This window comes from Brachyhypopomus gauderio, chromosome 20 (genome assembly GCF_052324685.1).
Source record: "Brachyhypopomus gauderio isolate BG-103 chromosome 20, BGAUD_0.2, whole genome shotgun sequence".
NCBI lineage: Eukaryota > Metazoa > Chordata > Actinopteri > Gymnotiformes > Hypopomidae > Brachyhypopomus > Brachyhypopomus gauderio.
This window is the reverse complement of record NC_135230.1, coordinates 2,092,422-2,106,453: the sequence shown is the minus strand read 5'-3', so window position 1 is coordinate 2,106,453 and position 14,032 is coordinate 2,092,422.

Below are 14,032 nucleotides of genomic sequence, written 5' to 3'. Positions count from 1 at the left end.
TGTAAAACACGGGTCAGAATGTAAAAGTTACAATGTAAAACGGGACAGAATGTAAAAGTTACAATGTAAAACACGGGACAGAAGGTAAAAGTTACAATGTAAAACACGGGACAGAAGGTAAAAGTTACAATGTAAAACACAGGACAGAAGGTAAAAGTTACAATGTAAAACACGGGACAGAAGGTAAAAGTTACAATGTAAAACACGGGACAGAAGGTAAAAGTTACAATGTAAAACAAGACAGAAGGTAAAAGTTACAATGTAAAACACGGATCAGAATGTAAAAGTTACAATGTAAAACACGGGACAGAAGGTAAAAGTTACAATGTAAAACACAGGACAGAAGGTTAAAGTTACAATGTAAAACACGGGACAGAAGGTAAAAGTTACAATGTAAAACACAGGTCAGAATGTAAAAGTTACAATGTAAAAGACAGGACAGAAGGTAAAAGTTGCAATGTAAAACACAGGACAGAAGGTAAAAGTTACAATGTAAAACACGGGACAGAAGGTAAAAGTTACAATGTAAAACAAGACAGAAGGTAAAAGTTACAATGTAAAACACGGATCAGAATGTAAAAGTTACAATGTAAAACACGGGACAGAAGGTAAAAGTTACAATGTAAAACACAGGACAGAAGGTAAAAGTTACAATGTAAAACACAGGACAGAAGGTAAAAGTTACAATGTAAAACATGGGACAGAAGGTAAAAGTTACAATGTAAAACACAGGACAGAAGGTAAAAGTTACAATGTAAAACACGGGACAGAAGGTAAAAGTTACAATGTAAAACACAGGACAGAAGGTAAAAGTTACAATGTAAAACGGGACAGAATGTAAAAGTTACAATGTAAAACACGGGACAGAAGGTAAAAGTTACAATGTAAAACACAGGACAGAAGGTAAAAGTTACAATGTAAAACACGGGACAGAAGGTAAAAGTTACAATGTAAAACACAGGACAGAAGGTAAAAGTTACAATGTAAAACGGGACAGAATGTAAAAGTTACAATGTAAAACACAGGATAGAAGGTAAATGGCACAATGTCAAACACAGGACCGAAGGCAGGTGATACAATATAAATTATTTTATAATACTGTTATTTTTATGTGGTTAGAGGTAGATACATTGATGATAATAATGATAAAAATAATTAGGGTACACTGGACTTATGTTTTGTGGCAAAGCAAGTTTGTCGAGCATTTATCACATCAAGGCTAGATTATTGTAACGCTGTTCTATCTGCTCTTCCAAAGAGCTCTATTTCTCACCTACAGCGAGTTCAGAACGCTGCTGCAAGGGTTCTGACCCACAGGAGAAAGAGCGATCATATTACACCTGCACTCCACTCACTGCACTGGTTACCTGTCAGCTTTAGAATAGATTTTAAGGTTCTAGTCATGCTTTTTAAATGTCTTCATGGTCTTGCTCCTCTTTACCTCAGTGAAATGATGGTTAGATATGTTCCAGTCAGGTCTCTCAGGTCTTCAAACAGTAATCTACTTGTGATTCCTAAAAGCCGATTAAAGATTGGCGAGGGTGCTTTTAGCCACTATGGCCCAAAGCTCTGGAACTCTCTTCCTGAAGAGCTCAGAGGCATTTCATCCCTGCACAGCTTCAAGAAGAGTCTCAAAACCTTCCTGTTTAGATCTGCTTTTAGTTAAGAAACTCTAACTCTGTTCCATCTTAGTAACTTTATTACATTATGTTGTCTATTATTTTATAATTTGTCACTTTATTACATAATTTTATTGTGTTTGTTTCCTTTTTATCTTTAACTTCTTATCTTATCTAATTGTGTTCTTATTTTTGCTTCTTTTTAATGTTTCTTTTTAAATTATTCTATAAAGCACTTTGAGTTGCATGTATGTATGAATAATAAATAAAGATTATTATTATTATTATTATTATTATTATTATTATTATTGAAGCTGAGGGAGAGTGGGGTGTCAAATCTTCATCAACATCCTCATCTGTTTTAGCCATAAATAGTGTTTGTTAATCAACCCAGTACCTTGGCTCACATGGTCATGTGCGACATGGTTGTCATGGTTATCTTTTCCTGTAGCCTGTAGATGTTAATAAATAGTTGTATTTCACTCTTACTTTTCTCAGGCATGAAGTCATGGAACACAGTCTTGTCAGTCATGGAACACAGTCTTGTCAGTCATGGAACACAATCCTGTCAGTCATGGAACACAATCCTGTCAGTCATGGAACACAATCCTGTGAGTCACTGAACACAATCCTGTCAGTCATGGAACACAATCCTGTGAGTCACTGAACACAGTCCTGTAACTTATGGAACACCGCCATTTATGTGACCATAAGGATAACTCATTCTCTCATTTGTCAAGGGGGAGGAGTGACACTTGCCTAATTTGCATATATGCCTGCTTTATGAAGGAGGATGAAGAGTGCAGGAGGATGAAGAGAGGAAGGAGGATGAAGAGTGGAGGAGGATGAAGGGTCATCTTCTCAGTGTGGTGGTTTGCTCCTTCCCCTTGTTTCCCTGAACTGATCTGATGACAGCAGTGCTTAACAAGCGTGGTCCAACCTTCTAGTCCACATTAACTGTGGTGAGGGATGTAAATGCACAAATCCTGATCCTAACCCTAAATCTAACCTGACCCTAACCCCTACCTCTAACCATAACCGTAACATCTAACCTTAACTCTAACCATAACCCTAATCTGTTTGAGTTCTCCCTTGTTTCATGGTTCTTTGTGTCTGAACTGTGTGGCATGATCTGTGTTCATTAATTATTTCTGACTTTATAAATAAAGATGAAAAACAGGCGTATACAACCAATTCCTTCATCATCAAAGATAATGAGAAAGGTTGTTGCCATATGATTAAGATTGTAAAATATATTCCCTTTACCCATCATTTACTTTACCCAAAATTACAAACTGATGATTTTATAGTAGAGAGTATATAAAGTTTCCTCATGATTTTATTATAGTGTATGAAATGTAATGTAAAGATTCCAGATGTGGTTTACAGTGATATAAGAAATGTACTGTAGTTTCCTGATGGTTTATTAGTAATGTATGGGCAGTAGGGCCCTTGTAGTTTCTATCAGTGCAGCCTGGATCTGGAGGAGGTCACTGCTGCCTTACGTAACTCTGAATTTGCAAGCCATACTTTCCTACATACTAATTTAAAAACAACCATATCTAACACGTCAATTCCAACAGTTCAGGAACCAGTGTGACAAGTTCATCTACATTCTGAAAAAAACATTCTGATGCTTCTGCGATCACTGTGACATTTTGCTAAGTCTTTTGCCTGTCATGTGCCAGCTGGTACACATTCATTCACTCTCCCACACACACACACACACACACACACACACACACACACACACACACTCAGATACACACATATATACACATACATACACACACATATACATACACATAGACACACACACACACAAACACACACATATATACACACACAAACATACACACACATACACACACACACATATATACACATACATACACACACACACATACACATACACACGCACACATACACAGTTAATTTTTCCATAATATTTTCATTTTTTAATCCTGGTCCATGCTTTCATCTCATCTCCGCCCTGTGCTGTCAGACAAAGACGCTGTAATCCTGGTCCATGCCTTCGTCTCATCTCGTTTAGATTACTGCAATGCACTTTTTCTTGGCCTCCCTAATAAATCCATACGGTCTCTCCAATATGTTCAGAATTCAGCTGCTCGAATTCTTACACACACTAAAAAATCTGCTCATATCACACCTATTCTTCATCAGCTTCACTGGCTACCCATCCCCCTGCGTATACAGTTTAAAATCCTGCTCCTAACATATAAATCCCTTAATGGTCTCACTCCAGATTATTTAGCGCAACTTCTACACCCCTATATCCAAAACCGAACACTTAGGTCCTCAGACACAGGACTTCTGGTGGTTCAGAAATACAAGCTTGTTACTGCTGGTGGGCTCATTCTGTGTAATGGCCCCAAAACTGTGGAATGTCCTCCCACAACACCTTCGCCTCTGTTCATCCTTTTCCTCCTTCAAAACTCAGTTTAAAACTCACGTTTTCTCTCAGTATTTTCCCCCTTCCACCTAGTCATAGTATGTTTTTTTAATAGGATTATTGTAAAGTGTCATTGGGTACTAAAAAGGCTCTATATAAGTTTATATATAAGTTTAACACATACACACACACACATACATATACACATTCACACACACACACACACATATAAACATACATACACACACACACACACATACACACACACACACACATACATACACACATATATAAACATACATACACACACACATGCATAAACACAAATACACACACTGTTACAAAGGTAACAAACACTAAACATACAGTATAAGAAACGCATGCATATTATGCAAATTAATACATTACTTATTACATACCATACCCATACCAACTTTATTTATAAAGCACTTTACAAGAACTGCATGTTCAACAGATACAAAGTGATGTACACTAGACAGGTAAAATATGCAAAGACATAATAAGAAGACTGAAGACAATTACGATAATTAAGATCCTGGGTACAAACTAATTAAGTACAATACAAAAAACAACAAACACAGTAAATCAAGCAAAATCAATGTCTCATGCTTGGTTAAAAGCCAGGGAATGCTGCTAAGACACAAACAGTGGTCGTTATAGCACAACTTCTGAAACAACTAACCCATGTAGCCTATCTATTGACCAGGTGCATTCTCTGCCTTACACTCATTTAGAAATTCTAAAACACACTTTTTGCAAAACTTTAAACACAGTTGTTCACATAAGATACAACATTCAAAACCATGTGTTTCATTTAGAAAACATTGACACGCAACTGCTACACTCACCTACCAAAATACCACACACAGTTCTCACACGTTACAACACGTTACAACGCGCTAATCAAAGCCTAATCCCTATAAAGAGGCCACAAGTTGCAAATCTTGGTGCGCACATCACTGGAGTTCAATATTGCATAGAGAAGACGATGAAGAGTACGAGAATGAGAAAGAGGATGAGCAACCATAATGGATGAGATCAGAGCCAATCTGGTTGACCATGTGGTCAAGCATGCGTTGGGTTTTCTGGAGGCAAAGGGTCCAACCTTATCTGTGCTGCTACACTGTAGCATCATCCAGACATTTCAAAATGAGAATAGATAAGTAGACCCGTCCTCTATACATACTACATCATGTACTAGACTACCCCTCTATACATACTACATCATGTACTAGACTACCCCTCTATACATACTACATCATGTACTAGACTACCCCTCTATACATACTACATCATGTACCGGACTACCCCTCTATACATACTACATCATGTACTAGACTACCCCTCTATACATACTACATCATGTACTAGACCCCTTGGTGGGGGATGAAGGTGGCTATACATCTCAGAACAGAAAGAGACCATCATCAATATGGTCAGAGCACACAACAGCATACGTTTACAACAACTTCAACAGCACATCATTACTGACCACGTCACCATCAGCAACATCCATTCAGTGAGTCTATCCGGACTGGGCCAGTGACAGTGTGAAACAACTGTGCTATGAATTTGACACTCATCATCATGCCACTCTTGGTCCCTACAACACTGTGCACATCATCACCTTCTTCAACACAGAGCACAACACACTCATTCTCCATCACCAGGGGGATGAACCAGAACAGTCCAGGTTTGTTGTCGTCTGGGACAACATAAGTTTGCACCGGACTGCTCAAGTACAAACTGGTTCACTGAACAGTCACGATTTGTTGTGATTCACCTCCACCAAACTCTCCATTGCTGTTGACTTCTTTATGGCATGGAGGTGGTCGCCAACCCCCCCAGTGCAAATACATTCAGCAGGTGATGGAGGAAGCTTGAGGTTATTTTTGTTTTTCATGTGTTTACAGTATATACAGAATGTGTTGCTATAGTGGTTATTCAAAACCAAAAATAAACCTTCCCCTTGTATTTTACTTTATGGTGTATTTGTGAATATTCATATATGTGAGACCTCTGACAGACCTTCACAGCAGACTACAAACTAAACACTCAAACACATGATAGTAGTGTTTTCCATTTGTCACCTCTGTGTGTAGTTAATCATGTGATATTTGTGTGTAGCGTTAAGATGCAAAAATATGGTTTTGGCAAGAGTTTTGGTTAAAGTATGTGCTTTTTCCAAAAGTGTGAGATGTTTTGCCTGTTGTGTGTGTAGCATTGGCTGCTGTGTGTTAAGTTTCGACAAAAGAGCCAAAGTTTCAGAAATTGTGTCTTAGCAAAAAAACTGTAAGATTAGATTTAAAAATAGACAATGTTGGCGACTGTCTAACGTAATGGCAATGTTTTGTAAAAAGTATGTTTTGGGATTACAAAATGGGTATAAAGCAGATATTGTATTTATGGTTTAGTTATTCAGGTCAATAGAAGAGTTACACATAAATGTTTGACAAGGTCAATAGATGAGCTACTGGTTTCAATAATTGTTTCTCAAATAGATGTGTCAAGAATGACACCTGATAGCCACTCGGACTCAGCTGTTCCCCATCACCACGCCCACATTCCAGGCATTCTTATACACTTCCGTTTCACTTCTCACTTCTCACTGGAGAGGCGGTCACCTGGTATACTGCCCTCTGGAATAGTGGAGATCCCTCTTTGGAGTCAGCGAATCAGTTCTCGGTCTGTCTTCGATCATCCCGCAGCAGGATGTGATGTCGGTACCCAACTGTGCAAGATCAAACAAGAGATGTAGCGCTGCTGAGTACGCTCAGGAGTTCCGCACGTTAGCCGCAGTCCATAATAAGCGAGGGACAGAGTATATCCCGCGTGAGCACCCAGGCTCTTTCCTCCGGACCACAGCCCTCCCAATTGATGAGGTATTGGAGACCACTGCGTCAATGTCGGGATTCCAACAACTTCCGGACGATGTACGCCAGCCAACCATCGATGTCCAGAGGCTCCGGGGGACTGTCCGGCACAGAGGACTCACCTCCTGGTGATCGCTCCCCCGGTCCGGTAGTGTGAGCGGTTCTTTCCGTCTCCATCTCCTCCTCACTGCTCGGGCTCCACACCATGCGCTCTGCTGGGGTCTCACAGTCCATTTCACTCCCCTCGGAGGGAAAGGAAGAAACGTCCTCCTTCAGGTCTCTCCTCCCCTTCACCGTATCACCAGAATTTTCCGATGTGGGTGGGCTCACCTCCTCTCCCTTGGTGCAGGACTCAGATAGAGAAGGGCTCGCGTCCTCCCCATAGTACTCCGTGGGAGCGGAGTACTCTGAAGGAGGGGGGCTCATGCCCTCCCCGTAGTACTCTGTAGGAGCAGAGTACAGAGACGGGGGAGGACTGACCTCCTCCTCACCCTCGCTGTAGTACTCTGTGGGTGGGCAGAGTATACCGATGGTGCTTACTTGCTCTCTTCCCCTTCTTAGTGCGGGACGCATAGCCATGTCTTGGTCAGCTCGTCTATCTGTGACGTTAGATGCGTCAGCAAGGACAAGGCACTGAGTCCTATACCGTTGGCACGAACATTACTTTATTACATACAACAAAGGCGCAGATAGCGCACGTAGAACATAAACACACATTCAAATGACTGACATAGACGAGCACGGGACACTGCGCGAATGCACATTATATAGACCAGGGGTCGGCAACCCAAAATGTTGAAAGAGCCATATTGGACCAAAAAAACAAAAAACAAATGTGTCTGGAGCCGCAAAATTTAAAAGCCTTATATAAGCCTTATAATGAAGGCAACACATGCTGTATGTATCTATATTAGCCTACCATCAAAATGAATAAGTTAGCTACAAATACGTAATGAGCATTCATGATTAAATGTTTATTCTCCCTGCAGTGTGTTCTGTAGAGAACGACGCACCACGTGACTGCTCTGTTGTAGGATGCCGCCTCAAGTTTAACTTCATTGCAATATTAATGAATTATGTTTCATTGATTTGATGAAATTAAAGAAATTCAATAAATCAGGGTTGCCAACTTTTCAAGATCACTTGGAGTGAGATTTGAACCTGGAGGGGGTGGCGAACATAAATTGTTACCGAGCGGGGTGTATAATGGACACAAATTAAGTATTATATCGCGATCGATCGATATCCAGTGGTTGGCGCCAGAGCGAACTAGTAACTCAATGAATCGTAGATGTGGATCAGAGGTAAATAAACTACATAGGTAAATAAACTAACGAGAAATCGGTTGTGTGGCGTGTGAGCGTGTGAAGACGGTCAAATGCGTGTGTCTCACGCTCAATAGTGAGAGTTGGCAACCCTGATAAATAAATCTGATTTTTGATGTCATTTTTATTTTTACGATTCGACAAAACAACAAAATGGAACGTGCATAACATGCCCCTTAGGCTATTTGGGCACTAAACAACCCGTTTAATGTGACTTCTGTTTTCGGACATCACTGGTCAGCTTCTCAACATCGGGCATGTAAGATGTAACTTTAATCTTGACGCAGGACTGCAAACTCTCATCTGTGAGGCGGGTGCGATATTTTGATTTGATGTAGTTCATGTTTGAAAATATCTGTTCGCACAGGTATGTTGATCCAAAGATGGATAATACCCCAAATGCATGTCTTCATGTTCCTATAATTGTCAGGAAGAGCATTCATGTGTCATAGACAAGTTTCTCGGGTGTTGGGAGGCTTTCAATTTCGCTCCATTTGTGGCTTTGGCCAAGTTGAGCTTTCTGGCGAGTGACGTCTTCAAGCTCGCCGCCGGTGTGTTTACAACAGCCACCTGCCTCATCTCGCCCTGCTAATAGAAACGTGCGTCGCAGGCTACGACACAAATCTTCGTTGAAATTTTGTTTCATTTATTCTACACATTCTTACAGCATTGGAAAACGTTAGGAATGTTGGTGTCATGTTTGTCTCCTACAAAAACTATATTAAAACAAAAAATATATTTCTCTCCCTCATCTTTTTACATTTTCAAACATTTTTGAAAAAGCTCCAGGGAGCCGCTAGGGCAGCGCCAAAGAGCCGCATGCGGCTCTAGAGCCGCGGGTTGCCGACCCCTGATATAGACAAACCACATTATCCCCGAGTGATGACGAGACGAGCCACAGGTGACACGAATGAACTCGTTCAGACACATCCACACCCACAAAGATCCACAGACGCAGACGACTAGACGTAGACGACATAAACACACGCCCAAAGGGGAGGGGTCAGGAGCTGCACCGTGACAATTTCATTTTTGACTTTTGCCTAAATTGACTGTCAATTAGTAAATGTTTACTTTACAGGTTTCCGTGTGTGAAGGTATAGCATAGAATAATATTGTATAGATCAGGGGTACTCAACGGGCGGATCGCGGTCCGGATCCGGACCCGAACGCAGTCCTGTCCGGACCCAATCTCATTCCTAATTAACTGGATACAGACCAAAAAAATTAATAAATTGGCATTTAATTTTTCACCATCAATATATTTTTATTCAGTAACGTGAGGGCGTTCAAATAGTAGTGAAGTAAAACTACTTAGGTCAAAATTTACTCAAGTAAAAGTAAAAGTTACATATTTCAAAAACTACTCAGAAAATTACAGATTACAAAATACTCAATTACAGTAATGTGAGTAAATGTAATTAGTTACTTTCCACCCCTGGTACCAGTTGACCGCTGGTTATTATATCCTTAATTTGGATCAGTTCAGGGGTTTTGGTTTGTGCACTTTTTCAATTAAACCATACTTTTTCCCTGATACCTGGCGTGATCGCTTCCATTTTATTTCGCTCACACTGCCCGTCACAAACCTATTACTTGCATCTTTTTAGTTGTATTTTATTTTATTGGAAATATAGCCTAGTAGGAGTTGTAACATGTCTGTAGGCCTAATAAATGTTCTTAGCAGAGGTGGGACCAAGTCAGTGTTTTGCAAGTCTCAAGTAAGTCCAAGTCTTTATACCTCAAGTCCCGAGTCAAGTCTCAAGCAAAGACACTCAAGTAAAGTCAAGTCTCGAGTCAAAACAGGCAACAGTCAAGTCAAGTCCCAAGTCTGAAACTTGGAATTTCAAGTCCTTTCGAGTCTTTTTTTTTTTTACCAATGTTGCAGGTATATTTTAAATGTAAATAATAGACATGCGTTCTTTTTTAAATCTGTATTCTCCTCAAATCTTGATAAAACATGTGCAACTGAAAACACGAAGTATAAAAAAAATTAAAATTACACCTCTTTATTGCACAGTTCAATTTGTTAAACTTAGCTGCAAAAATATTCATACTTTAAACTACAATTTTCCAGAAATAAATATTCTGTGAAAAAGTCATAAGTAGAACTCCATGTTCAAATAAAAAGTGCTGATATTTTCACAGTACAATACAAAGAACCATAACAGCATTTTCCCTCTCTTCTCTTCTCTGGTTTCTTGGAGAACATGTGTGAGTGACACAAGACAAACAAATATAAGAACTGAACAATTAACAGGAATCTGCAACTTTAGACATTTCAGTAAACTATTCTGCATTGCATTTGCTGGCCAAAAGTCTGTATGTCATTTGTGCACGATGAATGATGTCCCCATAGCTGAAAACTCGCTCCACTTTTGTCAATATATTTTTTTCTCGACGTAGATGTCTTCAAATACACAATCCATGCTGAGATAGAACTGGATATTATGATGGTGACAGAGAGAGGCTCTCTTCCCCGAGTTCAGATACAGAACCCAGGGTTGCCAACTCTCACGCATTGAGCGTGAGACACACGCATTTGACCGTCTTCACACGCTCTCACGCCACACATCCGATTTCTCACGCCGGAAAAAAATCTAGTTTATTTACCTCTGATCCACATCTATGATTCAATGAGTTACAAGTTCGCTCTGGCACCAACCACTGGCGATCGATCGATCGCGTTATAATACTTAATTTGTGTCCATTTTACACCCCGCCCGGTAAAAATTTACGTTCGCCAACCCCCCATTTGATTGGTTGTGCTGCAGCTCATGCACACACACGTACAGAGTGTGGAAAAGCAGAGGACTGGTCTGCGTCAGAAGGACGGAAATGAAATTAATGGGGCGCACTTTATAAATATTAATATGCGTTTTAAAATTTAGATTTGGGGTAAAAAAAAATCAAGTCTTTGCAAGTAAACAGGTTCAAGTCCAATTCAAGTCCCAAGTTATTGGTGTAAAAGTCCAAGTCAAGTCTAAGTCTCTGAATATTTTTTCAAGTCAAGTCAAAAGTCTTAATATTAATGACTCGAGTCTGACTCGAGTCCAAGTCATGTGACTCGAGTCCCCACCTCTGGTTCTTAGACTTAGTTCAAATATAGTTGGAAATCTGAGATTCATTTTCCAGAGTATATTGAATATAAATTTCCACAAAATATCATTTTACCTGGAAAATATACAAATGTGTTTGTCTTTATGTAAATGCAGGTGATACGATTGCACAACAATTTCAGAAGTTCCTATTCAATGAGGCTAGAGGAGAGGAATTCATTTGTCTTCAGTGCATTGGATGGGACATTGCGAGTTGACAGCTTCCTGCATAAGGCAATGAATGGATATGCAGAACTTTGGAGCTTTGTGGAAAAGCTACTGCTTCTGTCCCATGGACAAGCCACTGTGGAGCGTGGATTCTCCATAAACAAGGAGGTGGAAATGTGCAATATGAACGAGGACACTATAGTCTCACAGAGACTGATCTGCGACTATGTGAGGATGTGTGGTTGCTGCTAAATGAATGTGCAACTTCACACAACCGGTATAGGATCTTCTTGGAAGATGAGAAAAGGGAAAAGGCAAAACAGATGAACAAGAGAAAAGGGGCTGAAAATGAGCTTGAAGAGCTACGCAAGAAGAGAAGAACAACCTTAACTGTGTGTGACACTCTAGAGAAGGAGGCAGATAGCCTTGCAGAGAAGGCTGAGAATACAGCTGGGACCAAGATGGCAGAGCTCATCACTAAATCCAACACCATGAGAAAAAGATGCAAGGACAAGAGAGGGGAGATGATGGACCTAGACCATGAAATTGAGAAGAGGGTGGCAGAGCTACGCTACATGTCTTGAGCAGAATTTTGACCTCTCTGTTCATTGGTTTCTATCTGATCCATGTGATAACATTTTGTGTTTTGCATACAGGCTGTTTTGAGGACTTTTTTTTAGCTTATTTACAACAGACTGCTTTACTTGTTATTTTATAATTCTGTATGGTGTCTACACCAGTCAGTGTTGTTTAATGTAATGCAGCTTATGTGTCTTATGCTGGCTCTGTTCTGCATCCCAGTGGAACAAAGTTGAAAAGATTGTTGATGACAAAAGGGAAACAAAGCATAACCACAGATTAGAAAACAAATCATTGAAATTGTCATGTGTGAAGTAATGCAGGATGCAGAGACGAGTGATCCTATAAATGTTCATTTGAACGAATAACGTTGCGTCTTGGCATACGTCCGACATAGAACATGTAACTGACTCACAAAAACAAGCACAGGACATTACTAACTCATGCCATATATACTTAACACATAACGAGCACCGCATATAACTTTATACTCATAAGATGGGTGAACACATACACAACCACACCCATAGGAAGTACATATATGGACACAGACTACATATGCACATACCCCAAGAGAGGGATCCGGGGCTGTAACGTGATAGAAATATAATAGGCTATAAGAATTTGTGTGTAAGAAGTGTAAGAAATTTTATATCTCATGGTCTGAAATGTATTAGCACATGTTTGCATCCCAAATGAATCAGGCCAAATTTGGTGACCACATGTAGCACCACCTTTAGGCCAAAATATACAAACTTTGTCCTTCCAATATTTGCATTACAAACTAGCTCATTTAAAATATTATGAATGCACTTATATTTCATGCTGTATTTTATGAATAATTATTTGTTATTATTGTGTTTCACAGATGCTGTTGTAAACCAGCATCCAGGAGCCAATATTTCAGAAATTAGAAAATCAATCAACACAAGAATTTGTGATTTAAGACACCAGGTGAAGAGAAAAAAAACAGTATGGACAAATAAGATAACTGATGGTGTTTCACAAGGTGGACTGTTAAATTTTCATGATTGATTATCTTATGTTTAAAGATAAATGGCTGAAGACCAACAAGTACTAAATTTCACAATGGTTCTGAGATGCACTCTATTGTTTATAACTGTTACACAGCAATTTTGTGTGAAAGGTTTTTTATTTTCCAAAGCAAAATAAAAAAAAAATTAATTACCTTTTAGTAGGCTATGTGGTAATATATGTCAGCTATATGGTAAAGTGTGTGTGTGTGAAATGTATTATTAAATATAATATGAAATATATCAAGATATAAGAGTAAATATATTTTATATATTTTACATCATATATCTGAATATATTTCATATTATACTTAATAATACATTTCATTATATATACACATATATAGATATATATAATGAAATGTATTATTAAATATAACATGATGTCACGTTGTGGGGGAGCCCCCTACCGGTCGCCCCCGGTTACAGCGGCAGCGGTCCTGTTTTTGGTCACGTGATGTTCGTCCCTCAGGTGGGCGGGACCCGTGATCCGTCTCACCTGAGGGTCGTTTGTTCGTCTATATACGTCTTGTCTTTGTACCAGTTGACTGCTGGTTATTATTTCCTTCATTTGGAACAATCCACGGGTTTTTGGTTTGCACACTTTCTATTAAACCATCCTCTTTCTCTGAGACTTGGCGTGATCGCTTCCTTTTTGAGTTGCTCACCCTGCCCGTCACAGAATAACCAGCCACCTTTCGGAAGCTGCCAGTCTCCTTTGCTTTCTCCTTCGTTCGTGGTCATGTCTCGTGGTAAGTGTTTGTCTACGTGCTGTGTGTTTGTCGTGTATTGTCTGAGAGAGTGTTGAGTCTGTCCCCACTCGTCCCGCCGTGTTTAAATGTTTGTGTTTAAACCTGTAAGTCACACGGCGGTGACTAGAGCTGGGGACCGGTAGACTCCGC